The sequence below is a fragment of the Lynx rufus genome, unplaced genomic scaffold, assembly GCF_022079265.1.
Source record: "Lynx rufus isolate CCGP_SWC_20201006 ecotype Redwood Valley unplaced genomic scaffold, mLynRuf1.p SCAF_20, whole genome shotgun sequence".
Classification (NCBI taxonomy): Eukaryota; Metazoa; Chordata; class Mammalia; order Carnivora; family Felidae; genus Lynx; species Lynx rufus.
Genome location: NW_025814835.1, coordinates 1,434,906 through 1,450,231, shown reverse-complemented (window position 1 = coordinate 1,450,231; position 15,326 = coordinate 1,434,906).

Genomic DNA, 15,326 nt, shown 5'->3' with positions numbered 1-15,326 from the left:
AGGTACGGAAGATGTACGATTACCTCAAAATCAACTTCAGTTTAGACCAATAGGCAAACCCAAGAACAAATGACATGTTTGAATTGCCTTTAATAGTCGTTCAATAAAAATGAATACTGGAATGCAGCACAGTTGGATTTTAGTACCTGGCCAGCAGGATTTCTGATGCGAGGTGTTGAAGTTCTCTGCTTATGGATGCTGTCTTCTTCTGCTGGGAAGCTTTCTCGGACACGGGGTAGGAGTTCCGTTCCAATGAACAATGTTTTAAGTTTGCAATGCAGTGAAAGGTTTAGAAACTACAATTGGAGAGCAGGTTGTAGTTTTCCTCCAGAAATATCATCCTTATGTATTCTTCTGAATACACAAAATTTATCTTATACAAGCTATTCTACCTTGTCTATGAAACATAATTAAAATCTGCGATTGTTTTATTATAAACCGTTCCTTTCTAAATTGATAGTATTTAAATGGGGCTATGTTTTCTATTGTTCCCATTACAGTGAAAAAGCATTCAGGTAAGTTACTGCTATTGAGAAGGCAATTTGACATAATAGAGACTCGTTCCATTTTATTTCTTTTAAAAAAGGCAAGTGGACATTTTCAGAGAAGAAATCAAAGACTTTTTAATACATCATATTGAACCTTCAGCATCTCACCTTTTATGGAACAGAAATGGTGCACTTGAGCTCCTGAGTTAATTGGGTTTCCCGTCGCCCCATGACTTGCTCCAGAAGGCTCACCAGATACGAAATTCCCAGGAGCAGATACCTGAGGAACCGAACAGGTGGGGGACCCAGGTGAGCTCCCGTTCACTCTGACGCTACACGTTTCGCTTTCTCTGACGTCCATCTTAAAACACCAGGAGGACACTGGGGGAAATTTTCGACTTGCTTCTGCCAGATGCTTCTTACTTTGCCTGTGATGATTTCAAAAGGGTGTATTATCACATCACTGAACAGGAGATTCGCAGCCTCTCAGAGAGCCGGGGCTAAAAATCCCTTTGCCTCAAGGAGAGAATGACAACAATTCAAACGGTTTCAGATGCTTACGCTGCTATCTTGCTTCTTGACACACATCGACGAGAATTTGGCAGAATTCCCCTTGGCAGTGTTAGGTGCCCAACCTCAATATGGCCAGCACTCCAACCAATCAAAGGAAATTCAGCCTGTAAGCTAGAAGTCCAAATTAACAACACAGAGGAATCCAGAAAGGCACCAGCTGATGGCTGATTAGACTTCTTTCTCCTCCTCCTTTCACGGGTATGCAGGATGGAACCCTAGACTAGAACAAACCAGAAAGGCTTCAGAAGCCATGAGGCTCTGGGGGCTCCACCGTAGCAGCTCCCTTCTCGAGCAGCAGCGTGGTCACCTGGCCGACAGTCGAGCCATGCACGAGTATGGACAGCTGCACTTTAACCGGACCCAAGTCTGGCTGGGGGCGACCCTGCCCCACAGATGGCAGTGCTGTTGTTCACACAGCCACCACGGGGCATTTACTCACAGTAGGTCAAGATACCTATCACGGTTGCCGCACCTATCATCCAAAGCACCTTTCTTCCTACCTTCTGAGGAAGGCACCACCCTGGTCTGGCCGGCTGAGCAGGTGACCAGCTGGCACGTGCAATGGCCCAGACAGGTGGTGCCACAAGTGGCCAAGGAGAGAGTTCTTAACCACTGGCCAGGCCTCCCCAGTCGGAAAGGAGAAAGGACGCATTGAGCGAGAACATGTCTTTGATAAGAGTAAAGGCCAACCACAGAAGACGCAAGATCGGTGGAAATGTCTTGATCATCTTTCTGTTCCCTGTTTCCTTGTTTTCCAGACTGTTGGATGTTCACTGTTGTTCACGCCCCAGCCATGTGTTGCCAACAGTCCTGAAAAGGAAGGACCTATCTCTCCATTATTCACCATTGCTCATTTTAAATTTAGTTTGGCTTCTCCACATCACTGCTAGTTCCTGTGTGAGAAGAGAGTTCACAGACACAGTGCCATGTAGAGAAATGTTTGTATCGGCCTGGGCTCTTCTGAGAAATGGAACCAAGATGGACAGGTGGGCAGGTAGATAGATAAATTGATAGACGAGAGAGAGAGAGAGAGAGAGAGAGATAATAGACAAATAGATGATAGATGACAGATATATAAATAGATACACAGATACATAGATACAGACAGATGATAGATAGATAGATAGATAGATAGATAATAGAGAGGTATAGATAGGTATAGAGATGATAAATACATAGATAGATAGATGATAGGTAGGCAGACAGATACGAGAGAGAGAGATACAGAGTTTATTTTGAGCAATCGGGATCCTGTCACTGTGGGGACTGGAAAGTCCAAAATCCACGGAGGCCAACAGACAGCAGACTGGAGCTGGACCCGAGGGTGGGGTCTTGGGGCAGAACTGCTGCTTCTCTGGGAAACCTGTCTTTGCTCCAAAGGCCTTCGGCGGACCGGACGAAGCCTGTGCACTCTACCGAGGGTAACCTCCTTGACTTAAAGTCAACCACAGGTGCTAAGCACAGCTCCAAGCGGCTGATGTCTCCGCAACACCCTCGGATTAGTGTGGGACCGAGCCGCGGGGCACCGCAGCCTAGCCAAGCTGACGCGTGAAGGCCAGCCGCCAGTGTCACAGAGAGGAGATGCCACACGTCCTTAGGCTGCATGCAGGTGTGGAGCCGGGGGCTTTGCGCCGACTGAAACCCATCTCGGAAAGGCAACGTGCTCCCTCTTCCACGTAATGGCACCCGGGCTGAGAGCGGAGCCCAGCCTTGGGGACAGACGGGACCATCGCCAGCCAGGTGGGTGAGCTGCGGAGCGCGCTGTGCTCCTGGGAACACCGCAGACAGCGGGCAAGGACTCCGGCTGTGCTCTGCGCGGAGGACACTGGACGGCGTTAGCAGCCCCATCTGCGCAGAGATAGGTGCCGCCTTGGGAGGAATCCGTAGGAGAGCAATCACTCACCGGGAAAAAACCAAGCTGGAACATCACTCCTGTGAGAATGTGTGTGAGATATTTTAGCCTAACCTGGCTCGTGTCACACTGCCTATATGTGCAAACTGGCCGGCCGGTGAGTCTGTCCCTTTATCTCAGCTCTGTCGCTGCCGTGCACGGACGGCCGCAGCGCTGGGCCGGGCAGTCGGCACTGATGGTGAAATCGCTCGGTGGAAGGGGGGGCCTCAGGCTGCATCCGCACAGGGGGCCCCGGACACCCCATCAGCAAGAGCAGCCCTTCGTCTCCAGCCCTGGGCCAGGAGAAGAGAAAACCCACAACCAAGGAGAAAGGACAGGCCAGGAATTTTGCGTGGGCTGATGCAGGGACCATGTGGCCCATGGAAATGTCCCTCCTGGCACACTTTTCTCCATGTCAGGGGTTTCCTGGTCACACTCTAGCGTGACAGTGCAGAGGCCCAGGAGCCCAGGAGCCCAGGCTTTACCAAAATATGACAGCCGGTGGCACATCTGAATGCAAATTTCAACCCAGGTCCTGGCGATTCCCAAATGTCCAGTTATACACAGCACCCTGGGTGTGGACGCATCTCCTGTGTCAACAGGACCCCTGTGCCTGCTTCTCGGGTGGTTTACGTGCGTGTTTTCCTGCCTGTTACTCCTTCAAACTGACCAGCCGTTTGAGAGCTGCCTAAACCTGACCTTTCTTCTAACGTGGGCGAGAAGGAATCCGTTGTAAGCCTGGAGTCAGGTGTGGGCACCGCCCACACGGTGCCCCTGCCCTGGTCCACGCCTTGGGCCCCGCCCAGTCCACGCACCCGTCCCGCGCCTTTGGCCCCGCCCAGTCCACGCACCCGTCCCGCGCCTTGGGCCCCGCCCAGTCCACGCACCCGTCCCGCGCCTTGGGCCCCGCCCAGTCCACGCACCCGTCCCGCGCCTTGGGCCCCGCCCAGTCCACGCACCCGTCCCGCGCCTTGGGCCCCGCCCAGTCCACGCACCCGTCCCGCGCCTTGGGCCCCTCCCACACGGTGTCCACGCACCTGTCTCGCTCCTCTTCGGGGGATCAGCTTCACGCGCCACGAGCATTTACAAGCTTCAGGCTGGAGACCAACCGTTTCCCTAAGATGAGCACACGGAGCCCACGATGATGCGTCGAAGGACAAGCTACGTTGTCGCGGCTCCTGGTGCGAGAGCGTGCGGTGCGTGTGCAGCACAGCGCACAAGAGAAAGCTATTAGAACACATGTGCCCTAGTCGTTGGCCTTTGTGTCCCCGCTCTTCCTAGGCCGGGGCAGGAGGGAGGCCCCCATGTCAGTGGCCGGCTCCCTCCCGCTGACCCTGTGCACCTGCAGCGTGTTCTCTTGGATCCCACAGGGTCACCCTGTCCCCTCGGCTGTGTGCTCACCCTTAATGCTGGCCCAGCCTTTCGGGGCTGGACAACCACGGACCTTAGAACCGTCCACTTCAGCGACGTGCCAGCTCGTTCACGGCACCCGTGTAAACTTCAGATGTAAACTTGCTCTGAGCAACACCAGGAAAAGTAGTAACAGTTTTTGAAAAGCGGAGATCGTCCAGGTTGGGTGAGGGGCTCAGGGCCGCCAAACCGTGCCTTCGACTTGGAGGTCCCTGCTCTCCTTGCCCGCTTCCCGTACTTTTGGGCGAGTAACTCCCATTTGCATTGGGGAATGACTATCCGTGAGTCCCAGACACCCGCTTCCTCCTAACACACCGTTTACACGTGGGGAGGCACCTCACGTGCTTTATGTAACATCTGAGCTCGGAAGCCTGCCTCGGGCAGCCCTCCACCTCTGCCGGCCAGCGTACCACCCGGACGGGAATTCTGTACCTGTTCTTTAAAGGGTGGATTTTGATGGACCGTCATGTACGCGGACCAAGATTGAACACCTCGTGACGCGGTCTAGTAAGCGAGACAGGAGGTGTTTTCTAGTAGGCAAACCCTTTGACTTTCTAAGTCGAATTCGGTAACGGCGAAGAGGAAATTGTATATTCTCTCCAAAGCTAAGTTTGGCAATTCCAGGAAGTGTTCGTCCCTGTGAGGCTGCCCGGTGTGGGGCGTGAGCACTGGCCCCGGCCCCGGCCAGTTGGCAGTTTTGAGGGGGCCCCATCTCGTTTCTACCTGGGTCAAGAGCAAGGAGCTTCCCCTCTCATGAGCTCGTAGGGCAGTCATATAACCTGTCGCCTCAATCACGGCGTTTGGGGGAATGAATAAGTTCTATGCATCATTTCCCCAGAGAAGCAGGTAGGAGACAGGATCGCTGTGGACCAGCGGGACATAAGATCACACTGTTGCCAGGGTTCACAGCCATACTTATAGCCCTGAGGGCTTATGGGGTCCCAGCCTCCTGCACGGGCGGGTACAGGCCTCCCTGCACATGCCGGGCTATCCACGGGGGCAGAATTGGTGCTATTGGTCATGGCTCCTAGAGGCTGAGGGCTCTCAGCCTAGGCCTGTTGAAGGGACCCATCTTGTCCCTTGTCTAAAGACCAGCACCACTTATTTGGCACATAGGAGGGAAAACTCACTGTGGATATTGTGCACACGGGTGCGTCTGACACTGGGGTCGTGGCCATTGGCCTGAAGAAACAAGCGTCCGGGCCTTTCTCCTGGTTCTGCAGGGAGCGGCCCGTGCCTCACGGCCTGGATGCGAAGGCGTAGACGCTCAGAGGGAGAACCTTTCCCTGGGCAGAGGAAGAGAGTTCAAAAGCTGTCCGTGTGATACTTGGGAACATCATTCCATCATCTACGTAAAGACGCACGTTCACCCAATTGTGTGATAATGACAAACCTCATATATTTGAATGATTCTGTTTAGAATTGGACAAACACCACCCTGAGGAAAGTCAGGGTACAGATCATGTGACCCGCAAATGACTAACACATGAGAACTGTCTGCTTTTAGGAATAATTGCAGACAAAGAGGAGCGAACATGTTATCGGAACACTCTGGTCCTCGGCGCATTTTAAAGTCCAAATCCCGGTGGCTGGTGGCCCTGCCTGACCCACGGCCGGAGCTCGGCGTGTGGCACTTTCGACTCCTGGGTGGCTCAGCCCACAGCCCTGGAAACCGCCCTTCGTGCTCCGCCGGCCCCCTGCCCGTCCCGCGTGCTTTCCCGAGTCCTCCTGTCTGTGCTTTTGTGCCGGGCCACCCGTGTCCACACCCCGTCGTCACTCTCTGGCTGTGAGGATGGAGACCAACTGAATGTTCCTCAACCCGACCTCCCGAGAGGCCACAGCAAGTTTTACTTCCATGAAAATCTAGACACGTCTCTCCACAGTCTCAAACCCTTCGGGGCTGTGCCCCGCCGCTTACGCCCGCACGGTGACCACCCTCGTCCCCGAACACGGAGGGCCACTCTCCGCACCCGGGGACCAGCCACCCCTCGCCCCCAGGTCTTTGTGCCTGAGGACCCGCACCTGTTTGCTGAGCTCTCAGCCCATCCCCGCTAGTAGCTTCCTTCTTGTTCAAGTCCGAGGATGCTCACCTAGGCGACAGTCACTCTTCCCCACAAGACCTGACTTCCGTGGCTCAGATCACAACGTTCGGTCAGACGTCGCCGGGCCCGGCGTTGAACAGCTGCCTCCCCCACCAGGCGGCCCACGGCGGAGGGCAGGAAGCGTCCGCTCTGTCGCCCCACAGCAGTCGAGGTCGTGCCCCAGGCGGAGCCGCCGTGGACTCAACACGCAGCCGTGAGACACGGGCGGGGAGTCCGTGCACACTCGTTCGGCTCCCCCAGAGCAGCTGCCCGCACAACTGCGAGCACGGCGGGCAGCGCAGACACCGGGCGCCCGTGCAGCGGGGGCCTCCTCAGCCACCTCTGTGTCCCACCCCCACCCAGACCCGCCTGGCAGCCGCTGCCCCACGGCCCCGTGGCCGCCGTCCCAGCAGCGGCACGGAGGCGGGGACACTCCCACGCGAGCCGCTGTGGGCCGCCGTCTGCGGGCGCTGCAGCTCCTGAACCCCGGCGGCTTGTTTGTCTCGACTGCCGGGCGAGTGGCGTTCGTGCTGTGGACACAGCCTGTCCGACCGTTCATAGGTTGCATAGACCGTTGATAGGTCGAACACCGCTGTGTCAAGGGTGTGCATCTGGTCTGAGAGCATCTACGCCCTGGGTGTGATGACTGACTTTCGTCGAAACCTGGACAGATTTGCAATAGGCTCGGAGACGCTGCACCCTTTCCACGGGGGGTCGAGGGATGGCCCCGACCCCACGAGGCTTTGGGACCGGGGCTCCTCACCGCTGTCCGCGTGGCCCCCACTGCCCGCCCTGTGAGGCAGAGGGGTCTCCCTGGGAGCCTGCCGATGGGGTGAGGTGGCCTTGCCAAGCTACTGATGTGGGACCTGGGGTCCCCTCGGCGGGGGGGTGGGGGGCAGGGCAAGTGTTTTCTGAGGCTTGTCTGGAGCGGGAGGGCAGCTTCTGGTTAGTGGGGTTTTGTCCGGACCCACTGGTGTGTCTGGGAACCCAGCTCTTCTCTCCAAATCTGGGACACAGGTGGCAAAAGAAAACCGTCCCCAGGTCCCCAGACAGCCAGCCCCCCTCTCTCCGAATCCAGAGCCTTCTTAAAGCCGTGTGCCCTGTGACATCCGGGTGTCCCACTTTCCCTGGGGGGCAAGGGGGCGAGCACAGAAAGGTGACTCACAGGAACAGAGAGCCCTGGAGGCAGGAGTTTCTGTGTCTGCCGTTCAAGGCCACCTCCCTGAGCAGGTACCAGATACACATCACCTCCAGGTACGGGACGCACATCACCTCCAGCCACAACCAAAGAGCCGAGAACGCACCGTTTGCTCATTCCCCTCCCTTCTCTGTTTGCTTCCCTCTTTCAAATAAGAATGTCAGGGGCGCCTGGGGGGCTCGGTCGGTTAAGCGTCAAACTTCGGCTCAGGTCATGATCTCACAGTTCGTGGGTTCGAGCCCCGCGTCGGGCTCTGTGCTGACAGCTCGGAGCCCAGAGCCTGCTTCGGATTCTGTGTCTCCCTCTCTCTCTGCCCCTCCCCTGCTTACATTCTGTCTCTCTCTCTCTCAGAAACAAACAAACAAATAAATAAGAATGTTAGAAGATAACATTGCAATGAACTATCTTTCACAAAATGGAGGGAAATTTCTACTCGTCTCCGGGAGATTTAAAAATTCTCCTAGAATATAACGCTCGCTCTCATAAGTTAAGAATGAATTTCTTTACCTTGTCCTCTACTCTCTGGAGGTAAACGTGTCTATATAAATTAATCAAAATGTCCTTGTTAAGTACCTCTCTGCATGGGGCTCCATCACTGTGACATTAATAAAGGCGGGAGAAGCATTCCCAGACCCAGAGGCTGGCGGTGTAGGGCAGCTGACAGTTGTTCCTCGGATAAACTTGACGTAGCTTTTCATTCCAGACCCCCTTCCACCTCCTGAACCGTGAAACGCCTCAGCGGCCGCTCCGCGTGTTTGTGTGTTCGCGGCTCCCCGTACGGTCTAGGACACTCCGTGCCCCCCCGAAGCCACCTCTCCTCCCGGTCCAACGGGCACCGTCCAGCTGGCGCACCACGCCGTGGCCACCCAGGGCTGCGTTAATCAGCAGCGAGGAGGAGTCCTCGAGTTCCCACAGCAAAGAATTTCTGAGCTAGAAGGAATCGCAGAACCTTCTCAAACAACCTGTTCTCGGAGAAGCGACAGCGGAGATGAGAAAGGCGGTGTCGATGGCCAGAGATCCCACGTGCGTTCCAAGTCCGCTAGGCGAGCGGTGGTCCCCAGGCCCACTCGGCCTGTCAGCACGGCCCGATTTCCGGCGGTATTAACGGTGGCCGTGTGATGCCGTGCGCACGTCTCCATTTGCGGGAGGCAGGCAGCGGGCTCAGCTGGGAGCCGGCTCTCCCATAAATATGCTCCAGTAACAAAACAGCACATACGAGGGCAATCTGTGTCATTACAACACGTGAATCATTAGGTCCTGCTCAAATCCATTATGGGACAGATCACATCAGCCCCCGATTTTAGGATGTTATTATCACTGTTGTGAAAATTCAAACCATATGGAGCCAAACACTTCTGCCTGTTTTCAAATTGGCTTCAGACACTCAAAATGGCTTTTCTGTAAAACCCAAACTCCAGTGGGAGGTGAACCTTACAGAAACCTCGCGACGACGCTCTCTGTTCTGACTCCTCGTGGAGACGATGCCCGGCACGTTGCCTCCGCTTTCCTCCCTTTCTGATGGACGGTGACTGGGCCCTTCGCTAAGCCCGCACCCTCTCTGGGTGGGGGCCTCGGGTGGGTTTGGCCTCCTACCGGCGAAGGGGCACCGAAACCCCGCTGTTTGCGGGCTGTGCTGCTCCCGTCTGCTGAGACGGAGGGAAAGTAGCAACAGAACAGGGTCAAGCGGGAGCCTTCTAAGTAAGTGACGTCCTGAGAATGCTTTCCGTCAGTATCAGCGACCGGCACGTCGTCTGTGGTTAGAGAGACACAGAGGTGAGGGGCTCTAAGACCCTCTCCCCGCTCCCTCTCCTCCGCAGGCCGCGAGCACATGCGCCATGAAGCTGCGAGGTTTTGGCTGCCCTTTCGCGGCCTCTGTTGTTTTCTTGGGGGCTCAGTGGGGTGGACAGTCTGTGCTGGGGCAGGACATGCCAACAAATTGCATCACTTCTGCCTGGGTGACCGAGGACAATGACATGCCATATGCCAGCGGCAGGAAATGAATGGGGCTCATTACCCTGGCCCTGGGCGCTGCGACCGTCAGTCCTCAGAGGCTGCGGGCAGAGAGCGGCCCCCGGGCTCCTGACAGTGCGGTGGGCAGGGCTGTAGGAGGAAGGCGGCAGGAGGAGGAGGAGGAGGGCTGAGGGAGGAAGGCTGAGAGCAGGGCTGCGGGAGGAGGGCTGAGGGCAGGGCTGCGGGAGGAGGGCTGAGGACAGGGCTGCAGGAGGAGGGCTGAGGGCAGGGCTGCGGGAGGAGGGCTGAGGACAGGGCTACGGGAGGACGGCTGAGGGTAGGGTTGAGAGGTGGGCTGAGGACAGGGCTGCAGGAGGAGGGCTGAGGGCAGGGCTGCGGGAGGAGGGCTGAGGACAGGGCTGCGGGAGGACGGCTGAGGGTAGGGTTGAGAGGTGGGCTGAGGACAGGGCTGCGGGAGGAGGGCTGAGGACAGGGCTGCGGGAGGAGGGCTGAGGACAGGGCTACGGGAGGAGGGCTGAGGACAGGGCTGCAGGAGGAGGGCTGAGGGCAGGGCTGCGGGAGGAGGGCTGAGGACAGGGCTACGGGAGGAGGGCTGAGGACAGGGCTGCGGGAGGACGGCTGAGGGTAGGGTTGAGAGGTGGGCTGAGGACAGGGCTGCAGGAGGAGGGCTGAGGGCAGGGCTGCGGGAGGAGGGCTGAGGACAGGGCTGCGGGAGGACGGCTGAGGGTAGGGTTGAGAGGTGGGCTGAGGACAGGGCTGCGGGAGGAGGGCTGAGGGTAGGGTTGAGAGGTGGGCTGAGGACAGGGCTGCGGGAGGAGGGCTGAGGGCAGGGCTGCGGGAGGAGGGCTGAGGACAGGGCTGCGGGAGGAGGGCTGAGGGTAGGGTTGAGAGGTGGGCTGAGGACAGGGCTGCGGGAGGAGGGCTGAGGACAGGGCTGCGGGAGGAGGGCTGAGGACAGGGCTACGGGAGGAGGGCTGAGGACAGGGCTGCAGGAGGAGGGCTGAGGGCAGGGCTGCGGGAGGAGGGCTGAGGACAGGGCTACGGGAGGAGGGCTGAGGACAGGGCTGCGGGAGGACGGCTGAGGGTAGGGTTGAGAGGTGGGCTGAGGACAGGGCTGCGGGAGGAGGGCTGAGGGTAGGGTTGAGAGGTGGGCTGAGGACAGGGCTGCGGGAGGAGGGCTGAGGACAGGGCTGCGGGAGGAGGGCTGAGGGTAGGGTTGAGAGGTGGGCTGAGGACAGGGCTGCGGGAGGAGGGCTGAGGACAGGGCTGCAGGAGGAGGGCTGAGGGCAAGGCTCTGGGAGAAGGGCTGAGGACAGGGTTGCAGGAGGAGGGCTGAGGGTAGGGTTGAGAGGTGGGCTGAGGACAGGGCTGCGGGAGGAGGGCTGAGGGCAGGGCTGCGGGAGGAGGGCTGAGGACAGGGCTACGGGAGGAGGGCTGAGGACAGGGCTGCGGGAGGAGGGCTGAGGGCAGGGCTGCGGGAGGAGGGCTGAGGGCAGGGCTACGGGAGGAGGGCTGAGGGTAGGGTTGAGAGGTGGGCTGAGGACAGGGCTGCGGGAGGAGGGCTGAGGACAGTGCTGCGGGAGGAGGGCTGAGGGCAGGGCTGCGGGAGGAGGGCTGAGGGCAAGGCTCTGGGAGAAGGGCTGAGGACAGGGTTGCAGGAGGAGGGCTGAGGGTAGGGTTGAGAGGTGGGCTGAGGACAGGGCTGCGGGAGGAGGGCTGAGGGCAGGGCTGCGGGAGGAGGGCTGAGGACAGGGCTGCGGGAGGAGGGCTGAGGGTAGGGTTGAGAGGTGGGCTGAGGGCAGGGCTGCGGGAGGAGGGCTGAGGACAGGGCTGCAGGAGGAGGGCTGAGGGCAGGGCTGCGGGAGGAGGGCTGAGGACAGGGCTGCGGGAGGAGGGCTGAGGACAGGGCTGCGGGAGGACGGCTGAGGGTAGGGTTGAGAGGTGGGCTGAGGACAGGGCTGCGGGAGGAGGGCTGAGGGTAGGGTTGAGAGGTGGGCTGAGGACAGGGCTGCGGGAGGAGGGCTGAGGACAGGGCTGCGGGAGGAGGGCTGAGGACAGTGCTGCGGGAGGAGGGCTGAGGTTAGGCCTGCAGGAGGAGGGCTGAGGGCAAGGCTCTGGGAGAAGGGCTGAGGACAGGGTTGCAGGAGGAGGGCTGAGGGTAGGGTTGAGAGGTGGGCTGAGGACAGGGCTGCGGGAGGAGGGCTGAGGACAGGGCTGCGGGAGGAGGGCTGAGGGCAGGGCTGCGGGAGGAGGGCTGAGGACAGGGCTGCGGGAGGAGGGCTGAGGGCAGGGCTGCGGGAGGAGGGCTGAGGGCAGGGCTGCGGGAGGAGGGCTGAGGGTAGGGTTGAGAGGTGGGCTGAGGACAGGGCTGCGGGAGGAGGGCTGAGGGCAGGGCTGCGGGAGGAGGGCTGAGGACAGGGCTACGGGAGGAGGGCTGAGGACAGGGCTGCGGGAGGAGGGCTGAGGGCAGGGCTGCGGGAGGAGGGCTGAGGGCAGGGCTGCGGGAGGAGGGCTGAGGGCAGGGCTGCGGGAGGAGGGCTGAGGGTAGGGTTGAGAGGTGGGCTGAGGACAGGGCTGCAGGAGGAGGGCTGAGGACAGGGCTGCGGGAGGAGGGCTGAGGGCAGGGCTGCGGGAGGAGGGCTGAGGGCAGGGCTGCGGGAGGAGGGCTGAGGGCAGGGCTACGGGAGGAGGGCTGAGGGTAGGGTTGAGAGGTGGGCTGAGGACAGGGCTGCGGGAGGAGGGCTGAGGACAGGGCTACGGGAGGAGGGCTGAGGACAGGGCTGCGGGAGGAGGGCTGAGGGCAGGGCTGCGGGAGGAGGGCTGAGGGCAGGGCTACGGGAGGAGGGCTGAGGGTAGGGTTGAGAGGTGGGCTGAGGACAGGGCTGCGGGAGGAGGGCTGAGGACAGTGCTGCGGGAGGAGGGCTGAGGGCAGGGCTGCGGGAGGAGGGCTGAGGACAGGGCTGCGGGAGGAGGGCTGAGGGCAGGGCTGCGGGAGGAGGGCTGAGGACAGGGCTGCGGGAGGAGGGCTGAGGGCAGGGCTACGGGAGGAGGGTGAGGGTAGGGTTGAGAGGTGGGCTGAGGACAGGGCTGCGGGAGGAGGGCTGAGGACAGTGCTGCGGGAGGAGGGCTGAGGGCAGGGTTGAGAGGTGGGCTGAGGACAGGGCTGCGGGAGGAGGGCTGAGGGTAGGGTTGAGAGGTGGGCTGAGGACAGGGCTGCGGGAGGAGGGCTGAGGACAGGGCTGCGGGAGGAGGGCTGAGGACAGGGCTGCGGGAGGAGGGCTGAGGGCAGGGCTACGGGAGGAGGGCTGAGGGTAGGGTTGAGAGGTGGGCTGAGGACAGGGCTGCGGGAGGAGGGCTGAGGGTAGGGTTGAGAGGTGGGCTGAGGACAGGGCTGCGGGAGGAGGGCTGAGGACAGGGCTGCGGGAGGAGGGCTGAGGACAGGGCTGCGGGAGGAGGGCTGAGGGCAGGGCTACGGGAGGAGGGTGAGGGTAGGGTTGAGAGGTGGGCTGAGGACAGGGCTGCGGGAGGAGGGCTGAGGACAGTGCTGCGGGAGGAGGGCTGAGGGCAGGGCTGCGGGAGGAGGGCTGAGGGTAGGGTTGAGAGGTGGGCTGAGGACAGGGCTGCGGGAGGAGGGCTGAGGGCAGGGCTGCGGGAGGAGGGCTGAGGACAGGGCTGCGGGAGGAGGGCTGAGGGCAGGGCTGCGGGAGGAGGGCTGAGGGCAGGGCTGCGGGAGGAGGGCTGAGGGTAGGGTTGAGAGGTGGGCTGAGGACAGGGTTGCGGGAGGAGGGCTGAGGGTAGGGTTGAGAGGTGGGCTGAGGACAGGGCTGCGGGAGGAGGGCTGAGGACAGGGCTGCGGGAGGAGGGCTGAGGGCAGGGCTACGGGAGGAGGGTGAGGGTAGGGTTGAGAGGTGGGCTGAGGACAGGGCTGCGGGAGGAGGGCTGAGGACAGTGCTGCGGGAGGAGGGCTGAGGGCAGGGCTGCGGGAGGAGGGCTGAGGACAGGGCTGCGGGAGGAGGGCTGAGGGCAGGGCTGCGGGAGGAGGGCTGAGGACAGGGCTGCGGGAGGAGGGCTGAGGGTAGGGTTGAGAGGTGGGCTGAGGACAGGGCTGCGGGAGGAGGGCTGAGGGTAGGGTTGAGAGGTGGGCTGAGGACAGGGCTGCGGGAGGAGGGCTGAGGGCAGGGCTGCGGGAGGAGGGCTGAGGACAGGGTTGCGGGAGGAGGGCTGAGGGCAGGGCTGCGGGAGGAGGGCTGAGGGCAGGGCTGCGGGAGGAGGGCTGAGGGCAGGGCTGCGGGAGGAGGGCTGAGGGTAGGGTTGAGAGGTGGGCTGAGGACAGGGCTGCGGGAGGAGGGCTGAGGGCAGGGCTGCGGGAGGAGGGCTGAGGACAGGGCTACGGGAGGAGGGCTGAGGACAGGGCTGCGGGAGGAGGGCTGAGGGCAGGGCTGCGGGAGGAGGGCTGAGGGCAGGGCTACGGGAGGAGGGCTGAGGGTAGGGTTGAGAGGTGGGCTGAGGACAGGGCTGCGGGAGGAGGGCTGAGGACAGTGCTGCGGGAGGAGGGCTGAGGGCAGGGCTGCGGGAGGAGGGCTGAGGGCAAGGCTCTGGGAGAAGGGCTGAGGACAGGGTTGCAGGAGGAGGGCTGAGGGTAGGGTTGAGAGGTGGGCTGAGGACAGGGCTGCGGGAGGAGGGCTGAGGGCAGGGCTGCGGGAGGAGGGCTGAGGACAGTGCTGCGGGAGGAGGGCTGAGGTTAGGCCTGCAGGAGGAGGGCTGAGGGCAAGGCTCTGGGAGAAGGGCTGAGGACAGGGTTGCAGGAGGAGGGCTGAGGGTAGGGTTGAGAGGTGGGCTGAGGACAGGGCTGCGGGAGGAGGGCTGAGGGCAGGGCTGCGGGAGGAGGGCTGAGGACAGGGTTGCGGGAGGAGGGCTGAGGGCAGGGCTGCGGGAGGAGGGCTGAGGACAGGGCTGCGGGAGGAGGGCTGAGGGCAGGGCTGCGGGAGGAGGGCTGAGGGCAGGGCTGCGGGAGGAGGGCTGAGGGTAGGGTTGAGAGGTGGGCTGAGGACAGGGCTGCGGGAGGAGGGCTGAGGGCAGGGCTGCGGGAGGAGGGCTGAGGACAGGGCTACGGGAGGAGGGCTGAGGACAGGGCTGCGGGAGGAGGGCTGAGGGCAGGGCTGCGGGAGGAGGGCTCAGGGCAGGGCTGCGGGAGGAGGGCTGAGGACAGGGCTGCGGGAGGAGGGCTGAGGGCAGGGCTGCGGGAGGAGGGCTGAGGGTAGGGTTGAGAGGTGGGCTGAGGACAGGGCTGCAGGAGGAGGGCTGAGGACAGGGCTGCGGGAGGAGGGCTGAGGACAGGGCTGCGGGAGGAGGGCTGAGGACAGGGCTGCGGGAGGAGGGCTGAGGGCAGGGCTACGGGAGGAGGGCTGAGGGTAGGGTTGAGAGGTGGGCTGAGGACAGGGCTGCGGGAGGAGGGCTGAGGACAGTGCTGCGGGAGGAGGGCTGAGGGCAGGGCTGCGGGAGGAGGGCTGAGGACAGGGCTGCGGGAGGAGGGCTGAGGGCAGGGCTGCGGGAGGAGGGCTGAGGGTAGGGTTGAGAGGTGGGCTGAGGACAGGGCTGCAGGAGGAGGGCTGAGGACAGGGCTGCGGGAGGAGGGCTGAGGACAGGGCTGCGGGAGGAGGGCTGAGGACAGTGCTGCGGGAGGAGGGCTGAGGGCAGGGCTGCGGGAAGAGGGC